The following is a 13,363-nucleotide window of genomic DNA, read 5'->3' as shown; positions in this document are numbered from 1 at the left end:
TAAAGTTGGAGGCCTAAAGAATGAAAAGATTGTTCATGTAGGATGTTGGGCCTATAGAACGTGCAGAGGTCCATTCCATGGAAATCGGGTAGGCCTGACTGGAAATGTTTTGCTTAGCATTAAATGGTAGAAATGTTTAGTGAAAGCGGCCTTTGGCTAAAATTAATTAACGTTAAAGAATGTGTGAGCCGATTCTCATGTATTTCCTTGCAGGTGCCGGACCAAGTAGACAGTAGAGTAGAAGGGCCCATTGTGTATGAGTGTTAGGATGTTAGACTCAGACATGGAGGAGTAGCCGAGGAATTTAAAGATACAACTTGAAGCGACGGAGAGTCTGGGACCCAAGGACGTTTTAACAGACAAGGATGGAGAGGTGCCATAATGGAAAATTCTGAAAACCAACACCTTCGAGAGGGGCGTACCTGAAGGCGTGTCGCCCGTATTGTGGGGTTTTTGTATTAGGGACAGCACCCCGAGGGTGGAGGTAGAGCAGATGGGCTGAGGAGCTAGAGAGAGCGGATGGATTGGCAAAGAGCTTAGCTAGGACTGAGGATTCTCTAGACCAGTGGTTCCCAAACTTTTGACTCCTGAGGACCCCCATTGAGTCACCACTGGAAGCTGGGGACCCCCAAGCAATTTGTATGACTTAATTTTCAAATATTAAAACAGTAATTCGAAACAAAATACACACGTGTGCACACAAAACAAATACTCAAAGTACTTAGGGGCAGATTTACAATAAGTGACGCATCCATGCATATCAGCATGGATGCGCCACTTATTGTGCGCCATGCCTCCGCCACCATTGATGCACTGCATTTACAATGCTGCGCCTCATGGGGCAAAAAAGCATAGATGCATGACGCATCTGTGCCGTAAAGGTGGCGCATTGCTGGAGTTCCGTCACAAGTGCGACACAGCTCCAGCAATGCCCCGGGGGGCCGAATCTTGTTAATGCTGGGTCAATCCTTACGCCTGCTTCAAGCAGGCGCAGGGTTTTGACGCAGCATGGGACCCAAAGTGACTGAGTGAAATCTTGTAGATTTCACACAGCCACTTTTAGGAGGCGTTACTGCGCCGGAACGCCTCCTTCTGGCGCAGGGCTTTACAACGTGGCGCATCTCCCAGATGCGTCACGTTGTAAATACCCTGCACCATGGTGCATCTTTTGCGCCACCGCTGGATCACGAAAGGGACGCAACAGTGGCGTAAAAGAGGCGCAAGGGGCTTGTAAATCTGCCCCTAAGGATTTTGGGGCCAGATGTACGACCATTTCATTTAGCGCCTCGCAATTGGCGACACATTGCGAGTGGTAAATTGCGAGTCGCTAAACGAAATGTACAACAGTGTGTTTAAAACTGTTTCGGATTCCCAATGGGGTTGAAATTTGCGAGGTTCATTAATATTAATGAGCCTCTCGTAATTTGCAAGCCTATTGGGAATGCCAGCCCTCCTAGGTATGGTGTCTGCTGGGCTCTGCAGGCCACCATGCCTGGGACTGCTTTTAAATAAAGCAGTTTAAAAAAAATGCAGTCCATTTACCAAGCATTTAAAAAAAAAAAAATGAAACGTTTTCGTTTCATTTTCTAAGGGCAGGCAGGCAGAGGTCCCTTCCCATTTGTGAATGCATTACCATCTACTTGAAGTAAGTGGTAATTGCGAGTGTTTTGCGACCGCAAAACATTTATACATGGTTTTAAGACTCGCTATTTGGAAGGGAATGCCCCTTCCAAATAGCAAGTTGCAAAACCTATTTAGTGAGTCACAAACAAATTGCGTCTCGCAAAATAGGCAATGTACATGGCCCAATACGTTTTTGCATGTGAAAGCGGGTTCACGAACCCGTTCGCGCATATAAAAACAGATCGTACATCTGGCCATTAGTATTTTATATTGAAGTAATATCCCCTCTGTCACATGTATTTCATTTGTTTTATAGCATCTCTCATACCATTGTAGGATGTCAGAGGACTTTACATCACACACATATAGAGACATTGAATCGTACATGTAAATCAGTGTGCATATAAAATGTTTAAAGAGTGCTTGGTCTGGAAAAGCACAAACTCAGGATTCAGAACATAACACAGTGGCTAGCACTGACTTTAACATTAAAAATGTATTTCCACCCAAATAAATCTTTTTAGCAGCATCAGGATAATGAATAACTGGGAAAAAACAAAAGTTACTAACTGGTACCATGCAGTTTGCAAGCAGCTCTTTGATGACAGTTTATAGGTCCCTCTGCTACATTACGATTGTCACTTATGAAGTGCACAGTAACAAAAGAATCTCTGTGACAAAAGCAGTAACCACGAACCTATGCACATAAAATGCTGCTTTTTAAAATGCATGTTACACGTTCTTTGCAGTAGGCACATTAACCCTCTGTGCTACATTAGTTAAGTCAAAGCTGCCACTAAACAAAACTCTCCTCATGCTCCAGCAGGTACATTAATCACTGGCTTTATCTTGACACTTTTATTGTTGCCGGAAATCTGCTAATTAAACAAGAAACTTTTCTGTGCTTTTAAAACTGTTGCCTGTGGACCCCCTGGGAATGTGTCACGGACCCCTGGGGGTCCGCGGACCACAGTTTGGGAAACACTGCTCTAGACTAAAGAGAAAGTGAGTGAACTTCTTTGGAAGTCACCACGGCTGACACCTTTTTGCTAGGGTGGGCTATGGCTGAGTAGGGATGTCACATAGTATAGTGTAGGGATAGATTAACTTGACTTTTTCTTTTCAATGCATACCAGAACTCAAGTTACAGCAATTTTTGTTAGCCTGATGATTCTGGAATTGATTCTCGTATTATTCATAAGCCGCCTAAGACTTTTCCGTAGGATTATGTTTGTATTAGTGCCTGTTTATCTTTTGAACCTCGTGTTGAGGTGTTTGTATCCTCAGCTGTTTTCATTTCTGTAATAAATCTTCAAACATAGTTTTAGTAAGTGGTTCTTTGGGGGAAGCAACTGGGAATAGTAGAAAGTATTGATTGTTGGTAAATAGGTTGCCTAATTCACTCTATGACAGATAAAAAGGTCCAGTCGACCTGTGACGGGATTTTGGAAGTGGTAAGCAGGCTCTAGAATGAAAATCCCACCTTATCAGTTGGTAGCAGAGTAGGATGGTTTATCTTCTGGAGTGAGGGTAATCTAGAGTAGGTTGAGATTTCCCCGTGGCCCATAGAGAACCAATGACGAGTATCCAGAAAGTCGCGGACGGAGGATGGCGTTCCATGGAAACTGACGGAGAGTGACGGTGCGGCAGAAAGCAGCAGGTCGGAAGAGAGTGAGTATGCAAAAGGGTCATGCGTGTTAGATTGCGGTAATACGTTTGTATTATTGTGTTGTATTGTCAGGCGGAGTTGAGTGCCTGTAGTGTGTGAGGAGATCAGGTTGTGAGCGCGCGCAACCAGAGAAAATCTTAGGCTCAAGTGGAGCTTAAGTGGTTCGGGTGTATCGAACACCTATAGTAATTGTCGACCATTGTTAAAGGGGGTCATGAGGTACCATTGATCGCCCGCAAGACCGAGATAGGGAGAACGGATGCGTGAGTGTGTGGGTAACGGACGCTGGTCGGACGTTGCCGTGTGTTTGTAACCTATCAGTGAAGCAATTGTCCGGTCGTTCACGGACAGACATTTGCCAAGTTTGGTGACAATTACAGTCAGACTGTGGACGTACAGTCAAGGAGGTGGTTGCTTGGTCGGAAGCGATCATTCCTAGTGTATGATTGGGACGCATGCGTGACCGGGAGACGAGCGGAGAAAGGAGGGGAACTGCTGCGAAACGGAGGCGAGTGACGTCAGAAGGAGCCGCGCTGGCATGGGCGTCCGCAGAAATTTTTCCAGGGGGGGGCAACATTTTTACTTCATCACCATCTTCCGACATGATTGAGCACAAGTATTAAATAAACTAATAAAAAAATCTAATAAGACAAAGAGCTTAAATAAACAAAGAAACCCATGGGGTGGGAGAAAAATCATGTGAGGCTTCACAGCAGATTACCTGGCAACCACAATGAAACAGAGCATTGGCATAGCCAATAGGTCTCGCCTTTTGAAGTTGTTGCACCAAGGATATTGTACTAGACAACTAAACACTTATAAGGTCCCAAAGGGGAGACCTATTGGCTATGGCAATGCTGTTTTTTTTTTTAAATGACAAGCAGTGCTATATGGCTTCGGCTGCCACTCAGTCCACCACATCCCACGTAGATGCTGCAGCCATCTTTGAATGGTTTTAAAGCCAATCCAAAAGCTGTCACCAGTGTATGTTAATCCCTATCTCAACTGTGAGACTGCTCTCCTGCTTCCTAATTCTATTAAATACAAATGATGTAAAAAGAACATCCCTTTCTGAGCTGCACGGCTCATCCTACCCACGTTTCATGCGCAGATTTGAAATACTGATGGTTTGGGCTTCCCGGAATTCAACTGGTTGAGAGGTAGACAGGTGTAGAGAGGTAGAGAGAGGTAAAGAGAGAGAGGTGTAGAGAGGTAGAGAGACAGAGGTAGAGAGAAGTAGAGAGAGAGGTAGAGAGAGAGAGGTAGAAAGAGGTAGAGGTAGGGAGAGAGAGAGGTAGAGGTATAAAAGTAGAGAGAGGTATAGAGATAGAGGGAGAGGTAGGGAGAGAGAGGTAGAGAGAGAGAGGCGTAGAGAGGTAGAGAGAAGTAGAGAGAGAGGTAGAGAGAGAGAGGTAGAGAGAGAGAGATAGAGAGAGAGAGAGAGGTAGAGAGGTAGAAAGAGGTAGAGGTAGAGGTAGGGAGAGAGAGAGGTAGAGGTGTAAAGGTAGAGAGAGAGGTATAGAGATAGAGGGAGAGGTAGAGAGAGAGATGTAGAGAGAGAGAAGTAGAGAGAGAGAGAGAGAGAGAGAGGTAGAGGGAGGGAGAGAGAGAGAGAGAGAGCGAGAGAGAGGTAGAGGAAGGGGGAGAGAGAGAGAGAGATAGGTAGAGGGAGAGAGGTAGGGGTAGAGAGAGAGTGGGAGAGGTAGAGAGGGTGAGAGAGTAAAAGAGATAAAGAGGTAGAGAGAGAGGTAGAGAGAGAGAGGAAGAGAGAGGTAGAGAGAGAGGTAGAGAGAGAGGTAGAGAGGGGTAGAGTGAGAGGTAGAGAGGTAGAGAGAGAGAGGTAAAGGTAGGGAGAGGGAGAGAGGTAGAGAGAGAGGTAGAGAGAGAAACAGGGGTAGAAAGAGAGATAGGTAGAGAGAGAGAGAGGTAGAGAGAGAGAGAGAGAGCAGTAGAGAGAGAGAGAGAGGTAGAGAGAGACGCACAGGTAGAGCGAGAGAGAGAGAGAGAGCGGTAGAGAGAGAGGTAGATAGAGAGAGGTAGAGAGAGAGGTAGAGGGAGAGGAAGAGAGAGCGGTAGAGAGAGAGGTAGAGAGAGGGTTAGAGAGAGCGGTAGTGAGAGAGGTAGAGAGAGGGTTAGAGAGAGCGGTAGAGAGAGAGGTAGAGAGAGGGTTAGAGAGAGCGGTAGAGAGAGAGGTAGAGAGAGAGGTAGAGTGAGAGAGGTAGAGGTAGGGAGAGAGAGAGGGAGAGGAAGAGGGAGAGGAAGAGAGAGCGGTAGAGAGAGAGGTAGAGAGAGGGTTAGAGAGAGCGGTAGAGAGAGCGGTAGAGAGAGAGAGGTAGAGAGAGGGTTAGAGAGAGCGGTAGAGAGAGAGGTAGAGTGAGAGAGGTAGAGGTAGGGAGAGAGAGAGAGAGAGGTAGAGAGAGAGGTAGAGAGAGAGAGGTAGAGCGAGAGGTAGAGGTAGCGAGAGAGAGGGGTAGAGAGAGGTAGAGGTAGAGAGAGAGAGCAGTAGAGAGAGGTAGAGAGAGACAGGTTGAGAGGTAGAGGTCGAGAGAGAGAGAGTGGTAGAGAGAGAGAGAGAGGTAGAGAGAAGTAGAGAGAGAGAGGTAGAGGTAGGGAGAGAGGTAGAGGTAGGGAGAGAGAGAGGTAGAGAGAGAGAGGTAGAGGTAGGGAGAGAGAGGTAGAGGTAGGGAGAGAGAGAGGTAGGGAGAGAGAGGTAGAGAGAGAGGTAGAGAGAGAGGTAGAGGTAGAGGAAGAGGTAGGGAGAGAGGTTGAGAGAGAGAGGTAGAGGTAGAGAGAGAGAGAGGTAGAGAGAAAGATGTAGAGGTAGAGAGAGAGAGAGGGGTAGAGAGAGAGAGAGGTAGAGAGAGAGAGGTAGAGAGATAGAGAGAGGTAGAGGTAGAGAGGTAGTGGTAGAGAGAGAGAGGTGGAGAGAGAGGTAGAGAGAGGTAGAGAGAGAGATAGAGAGGGAGAGGTAGAAAGAGAGAGGTAGAGAGAGAGAGGTAGATTGAGAGGTAGAGGTAGAGAGAGAGAGGTAGAGAGAGACAGAGATAGAGAGAGAGAGAGATAGCGAGAGGTAGAGAGGTGTAGAGAGAGGTGTAGAGAGGTAGGTAGAGGTAAAGAAAGACAGAGAGAGAGAGGTAGAGGGAGGTAGAGAGAGAGAGAGAGAGAGGTAGAGGTAGAGAGGTAGTGGTAGAGAGGTAGAGAGAGAGGTGGAGAGAGGTGGAGAGAGAGAGCTAGAGAGAGAGGTAGAGAGAGAGAGAGAGAGAGAGAGAGAGAGAGAGAGAGGTAGAGAGAGAGGTAGAGGTAGAGAGAGAGAGAGGTAGAGAGAGACAGCGGTAGAGAGAGAGATATGGAGAGGTGTAGAGAGAGGTGTAGAGAGAGAGGTGTAGAGAGAGAGGTAGAGGTAAAGAGAGACATAGAGAGACATAGAGAGAGAGGTAGAGAGAGGTAGAGAGAGAGAGGTAGAGAGAGAGGTAGAGAGAGAGGTAGAGAGAGAGGTAGAGAGAAAGGTAGAGAGAGAGGTAGAGAGAGAGGTAGAGAGAGAGAGGTAGAGAGAGAGAGGTAGAGAGAGAGGTAGAGGTAGAGAGAGAGAGGTAGAGAGAGACAGAGGTAGAGAGAGAGAGAGAGAGAGATAGCGAGAGGTAGAGAGGTGTAGAGAGAGGTGTAGAGAGGTAGGTAGAGGTAGAGGTAAAGAGAGACATAGAGAGAGAGAGAGGTAGAGGGAGGTAGAGAGAGGGGTAGAGGTAGAGAGGTAGTGGTAGAGAGGTAGAGAGAGAGGTGGAGAGAGAGCTAGAGAGAGAGCTAGAGAGAGAGGTAGAGAGAGAGGTAGAGAGAGAGAGAGATAGAGAGGGAGAGCTAGAGAGAGATCTAGAGAGAGAGGTAGAGGTAGAGAGAGATAGAGAGGGAGAGGTAGAGAGAGGTAGAGAGAGAGGGAGAGAGGTAGAGGTAGAGAGGTAGTGGTAGAGAGGTAGAGAGAGAGGTGGAGAGAGAGAGCTAGAGAGAGAGGTAGAGAGAGAGAGAGAGAGGTAGAGAGAGAGGTAGAGGTAGAGAGAGAGAGAGGTAGAGAGAGAGATATGGAGAGGTGTAGAGAGAGGTGTAGAGAGAGAGGTGTAGAGAGAGAGGTAGAGGTAAAGAGAGACATAGAGAGACATAGAGAGAGGTAGAGAGAGGTAGAGAGAGAGAGGTAGAGAGAGAGGTAGAGAGAGAGGTAGAGAGAGAGGTAGAGAGAGAGGTAGAGAGAAAGGTAGAGAGAGAGGTAGAGAGAGAGAGAGGTAGAGAGAGAGAGGTAGAGAGAGAGGTAGAGGTAGAGAGAGAGAGGTAGAGAGAGACAGAGGTAGAGAGAGAGAGAGAGAGAGAGAGATAGCGATAGGTAGAGAGGTGTAGAGAGAGGTGTAGAGAGGTAGGTAGAGGTAGAGGTAAAGAGAGACATAGAGAGAGAGAGAGGTAGAGGGAGGTAGAGAGAGGGGTAGAGGTAGAGAGGTAGTGGTAGAGAGGTAGAGAGAGAGGTGGAGAGAGAGCTAGAGAGAGAGGTAGAGAGAGAGGTAGAGAGAGAGAGAGAGAGAGAGAGATAGAGAGGGAGAGCTAGAGAGAGATCTAGAGAGAGAGGTAGAGGTAGAGAGAGATAGAGAGGGAGAGGTAGATAGAGAGAGAGGTAGAGGTAGAGAGAGACAGAGGTAGAGAGAGACAGAGGTAGAGAGAGACAGAGGTAGAGGTAGAGAGGTAGATTGGAGATCCTATAATTTCCAGAGCATTAAAGGCACTACTCATTTGTAACGTCATTCCTTTCACTGCACATCCTGCTTTATCTAAATAACTAGGGCCCTCAAATACAAAAGGATGTTGTTGTCATAAAGCTTACAATTTGCAGCATCACAGTGGTTGCTACTGCAAAACCCCTTTTAGAGTTGTGTATAACCTTCATGATTGACAAAAGGGGTTCTGCATCTTACTTCATATTGGAATTTGGAGGGGCAGTGGAAAGGGTGCTATCTTCAAATTGCCATTTACAATGATATATATCAATGGTTTTCAAACGCAATGGCAATCGCAAACCGTTGATCTGATACCAACACTGAGCTGCAGTTGGTACATGATTCAGAAAAGAAAAGTTGTCTCTGTGGGACAGCTTTCCCTTCGTGAATCATGTCAGGCGGCAGTGAGTACAGACAGTGGTCCAGGGGCTACACTCGATGCTGCAATGAACATGAGGGACTGCCCCTTTGGAGCTCAAGGCGTAAACTCTTTAATCCATCTAATATGCAGACCCTTCTGTAATACTAGTGCTTATGGTGCAAAAAAGAGGCATATCGTGTGTGGTGCAGACACTTCTGTTCAGTTTTAACTCTTTTTCAGTTGTCAACAAAATAGTTTAATTCATATTTTGGTTTCCATTGTTAACTGTTTTTAAATATATCCGTTATTTTATTTTAGAAATAATGGATATATTAAAAAACGTATAACAACAGTTAACAATGGAAACCAAAATATGAATTAAATATTTTGTTGACAACTGAAAAAGAGTTAAAACTGATTATTACCATGGAAAAGAAATTGATGAAACTTTAATGTTCGCTGAAAAGTGCACACATCCATCGGAACAGAAGTGTCTGCACCACACAAGATATGGTATACGAAAGGGCACCTAAAGAGTAGATACCAGGATGTAGTAGCACCAACAAATGAAAGGAATAATGCTTGAGTACGAATAAATCACGAGTGCACAGAAGGACTTTCCAATTGATCTCGCAAAAAACAGGCAGACACACCCATTGCATCTCTGGGCGAATTGTGTAATTCGGTGCCATCGTTAATGAGGCTTTGATGGTTTTCACCCCTTCCTAGGGCCCCTGGCTGCAGGTCCACTCCTCCTTAGCTTGAAAAATGTGCCCCCCCCCCGAAATTTGACTCTAGGCGCGCCTCTGCTTCAAGCTGTGGGAGCAGCCAGGCCCGGACCTTCTCACTTGCCCATCAGCAGGACCATCATTGCAAGCGCTTTCTCACGCTTTTAAAATTGACGGCCCTGCAGACAAACACCACTGTGAGGGCTGTCAATGGTGATGGGCCGGTGTTCCAGGGGGGGGCAAGTGCCCCCCCTTGCCCTCCCCTGCGGACGCCCATGCGCGCTGGGATAGGGCGGCTAGTGAAGAGCCGCACTGGGATTGGTGGATTGTCAGTGGGAAGTAAAGGAGCGCTGTAAACAAAGAAACATTGCCGTTTTTCATCATGAAATGTTTAAAAGTGTTGCGACATTGTTTTAGAGGTGAAAAGACGTTAGAACCTCGGGTGGGGAAGAGGCTCCACCCGAGGATACCCCAGCCTATTATATGGCTACGAATGTTGGGTTGCATACCATATTGTGGCTTGAGAACTGGTGTAAGATGACTGACGGAAAGGAGGAATTGACCTTTCCTAAATATGGAACATTTAGACTGGAGGTGCTGTATCAGCTAAAAGCGATTATGGCTTCTTTGCGGCCTTTGCCCAAACCAACACAGTTTGAAGCATTAAATGCGTGGATCAGGACAGCACATGAGAAACTGTCTGAATTGGCAAACAAGTATGTTGTGGATTTGACAAAGACAAAAGCATTACAGGGTGGCCATAGGTTACAGTACTCAGACCAAGACCTAGAAGAAAAGAGGGTGATCGGATTAAAAACCCACATCAGGGAACTGATTGTGGGAATCCGAACCTGGACCCAATTGGACAAATGGGAGGAAAGGTGGTCAAAGAGAAAGAGCGTTAGACGAAGCGCTATTGAGAAATCCTCGGGAGGAGGGTTGATGCAGGCAGAAGCGTACCCCTTACGGGAGGTGGCTCACGGGGGATATGTACATGTACCCTGGAGTAGGGGAGATTTGGCTGCCTTTACGAACTCATTTCCAAAGTTGCGAGAGAGTCCAGTGGAATGGTACAAACAGGTAGAGAGGTTTGTTAAGATCTCAAAGGTACTGTGAATTGATCTAAACACACTGTTTGACATTGTAGTTCCAGGAGACATGTGGATAGCATGTAAGGTTAGTGTCGAATGGCCCACAGAGGAGCCGGATCGAGATACTAGCACAAACTGACCCTCACCCAAGGTGATGATAAAATATGAGCAGGTGATCACGTGGTTGAAGACTAAAGTACCACCACAGGACATTGATTGGGTGAAGATAGATCGGACTAGGCAGGAACCGAAGGAGACAGTCCATGAGTATTATGAGCGGCTCTTACAGATTTTTAAGCAGTACAGTGGATTGGATGTGATGGATCCAAAGGACATGGGACAGTTTGTGTCCAAGTTTGTTCTGGGACTGAGACCTGATATCTGTCTCATGATACAGCAACATTTAATTTGCTGGCAGAACAAGCCTCTGGACGAGATCTTGAGGTACGCGAGGTATTGCAGTGACGAGATAGACTCCAAGACAAGGAAGCTTAAGGATAAACTGATGTTAGTACAGATGCAATCGGGAGGACAGGGCCAGTCAGGCAATGGCACATTGGGGAGAAAATCAGGGGGACAGAAAAGGGACAATGAGGAGGGCCCAAGGCCAAGGATAGACCTGGCGGCTCTGAAAAAGACGACAAGGTGTCACCAGTGTCACGAGGTCGGACATTGGAGACGCGAGTGTCCCCATAACCCAGACAATCAAGTACAAGAAGAGGAGGAGGAGGAGGTCCAAGCCCCTCCTGAACCGAGAGTAACAGTAACTAAATTTAAGACGACAAAAGGGGGGACTTCAACCCCTAGGGCTCCGGTTCCCCAGCCACCGAAGATTACAACAGGGAACAAGGTTTACAAGCAGATGCCCTTCATAGTTGAAGGGGACGAGTATTATTACTTTGATCCAGTGACAGGACGGTGCCTGAGTGGGTAGGAGGACTGCACCCTCGGGGCAGTGCTGGAGGTAGATCAGAGGGGACCATTCGTAGAGGCCGATGTTGCTGGACACCCCACCACCTTTTTGGTTGACACTGGTGCTTCCCGGTCTACTGTGCGGTCTGCAGTTGTCCCTAACTTGCCCCTTTCAGGACAGACTATCCAAGTGGTAGGGGTTGCAAACAGAAGAATGACAAACCCTCTGACAGAACCAGTCCCAGTCAAGATCGGGAGTTTCAGGAATAACCACCAATTCGTGGTGTGTGATTCCAGTCATGTGTGTCTGTTGGGGAGGGATCTCCTGTGTAAACTTAATTGTACCATTTACTGTACCCCACAGGGAGTAGAATTACAAACGAATGATGATGATGCTGCCTTCAAGGTTGCAAATACACATGTGTGTATAGAATTGTACCCTGCTTTAACTGTGGAGGAACTCCTTTGGGACCTGAGGGAAGCAGTCTCACCGGAAGTGTGGGACTTCACAGGAGAGGAGATCGGGTTGATCAAAGGGGTAGAGCCAGATAAGATTCAAGTAAGACCGAATGCTGAGTTCCCAAGAACACCTCAATACAAGTTGACCCCAGAGACTATTGCAGGAATAAGACCTGTGATCGAATCCATGATTAGACAGGGAATTTTGAAGGAAGTCATGGGCAGTCCATGCAACTCCCCGATCATGGGCTTGCAGAAGCCTAGCGGGAAGTTCAGGATTGTGCAAGATTTGCGAAAGGTGAACAACATAGTTGTTCCATGCTGTCCAGTGGTACCGAATCCATCAGTGATACTGTTTCAGATACCGTTCCAAGCTGAATGGTTTTCTGTGATTGATTTGTGCCAGGCTTTCTTTTCAATCCCATTGCATGAGGAGAGCCAATTTCTTTTTGCGTTCAAAATAGAGAACCGCGTCTTAACATGGTGTCGTATCCCTCAAGGGTATACAGAGAGCCCATCGATCTTTAATCAGCTACTCAAGAGGAATCTTGAGAATCTGGTGCTGCCACAGATCTCCGTTCTGGTACAGAACATAGACAATCTCCTTGTTGCGTCAGACACAGAAGATGCTTGTAGAATTGACACCATTGCTTTGTTGAACCATTTGGCTGAGAATGGACATAAGGTATCCCCTAACAAGTTACAGTACTATTTGTCTGAAGTACAGTATCTGGGTCACAGGATAGAAAAGGGAAAGAGGAAAGTGTCACCAGACAGGATTGAGGCGATCATGAAATTGATGGTGCCTTCGACCCAGAGAGAGGTTAGGATGTTCCTGGGTATGGTTGGCTACTGCCGCCAGTGGATTGCCAATTTTTCCCTGAAGGCGAAACCATTGCAGAAACTGACGCACAAGGATGTAAGTGATCCGGTACCTTGAGTTGCGAGAGGACTTGTGTCGCGCTTCGGCTCTGGGAATGCCCGATTACACCAAATCATTTTCACTGTTCTGCTGTGAAAGGGAAGGGTGTGCTATGGCAGTTTTAGTACAAGATCATGGAGGAGTCCGTAGACCAGTTGCTTACTTCTCGGCTACCTTAGATCCAGTAGCCGCAGCGTTGCCCGGATGTCTTAAATCCGTTGCTGCAACAGGTGTCAGCATTGAGGGGTGTGAAAGCATTGTGATGGGTCACCCACTGACAGTACATGTGCCCCACTCAGTGGAATTGTTGATGACCAGGACCAAGACACACCACCTGACCAATAACAGGCTCACACGCTACGAGCAGGTTATACTTGCTGCGGAGAATGTGACCCTTAGGAGGTGTTCGGTCTTGAATCCTGTTACTTTGATGCCGTTACCAAATGACTTGGATGATGATTGGGAAGACCATGATTGCCTTGATGTGACTGAGCTGTGCACCAAGCCCAGACCGGATATTGTCGATGAGCCACTGGTAGATCCAGACGAAATTTACTTTGTGGATGGCTCATGTGTAAGGGACAATACTGGTCAGTTGAGAGCAGCGTTTGCTGTCTGTACTATTTCTGGAATAGTCGAAGCGGCCTGCCTGGAAGGAGTACACTCCGCGCAGGTGGCTGAGATAGTTGCGTTGTCGTGTGCCTGCCTGGCAGCCAACAAGATTTGGATCACCATATATACAGATAGCCAATACGGGTTCGGTGTGGTTCATGATTTCGGTCAATTGTGGTCCCAAAGGGGTTACATGACATCATCAGGTTCCCCTATCGGGAATGGAGAATGTATCAGG

General features: G+C 46.9%; 1 long non-coding RNA gene across 1 annotated transcript in view; it reads left to right on the top strand.

The window, feature by feature from the left end:
• The window catches only part of LOC144823275 (uncharacterized), a 106,582-nt gene extending 106,275 nt beyond the window's left edge, over positions 1–307 (top strand). Inside the window, exon 3 of the long non-coding RNA XR_013608760.1 lies at positions 214–307. This is a non-coding gene — a long non-coding RNA (uncharacterized LOC144823275). The remainder of the gene's footprint in view (positions 1–213) is intronic.
• Positions 308–13,363: the final 13,056 nt, after the last annotated feature.

Source organism: Lissotriton helveticus, chromosome 3_1 (genome assembly GCF_964261635.1).
Source record: "Lissotriton helveticus chromosome 3_1, aLisHel1.1, whole genome shotgun sequence".
Lineage (NCBI taxonomy): Eukaryota > Metazoa > Chordata > Amphibia > Caudata > Salamandridae > Lissotriton > Lissotriton helveticus.
Note: the sequence above shows the minus strand (reverse complement) of the source record. Positions and strands in the feature narration are given on the sequence as shown.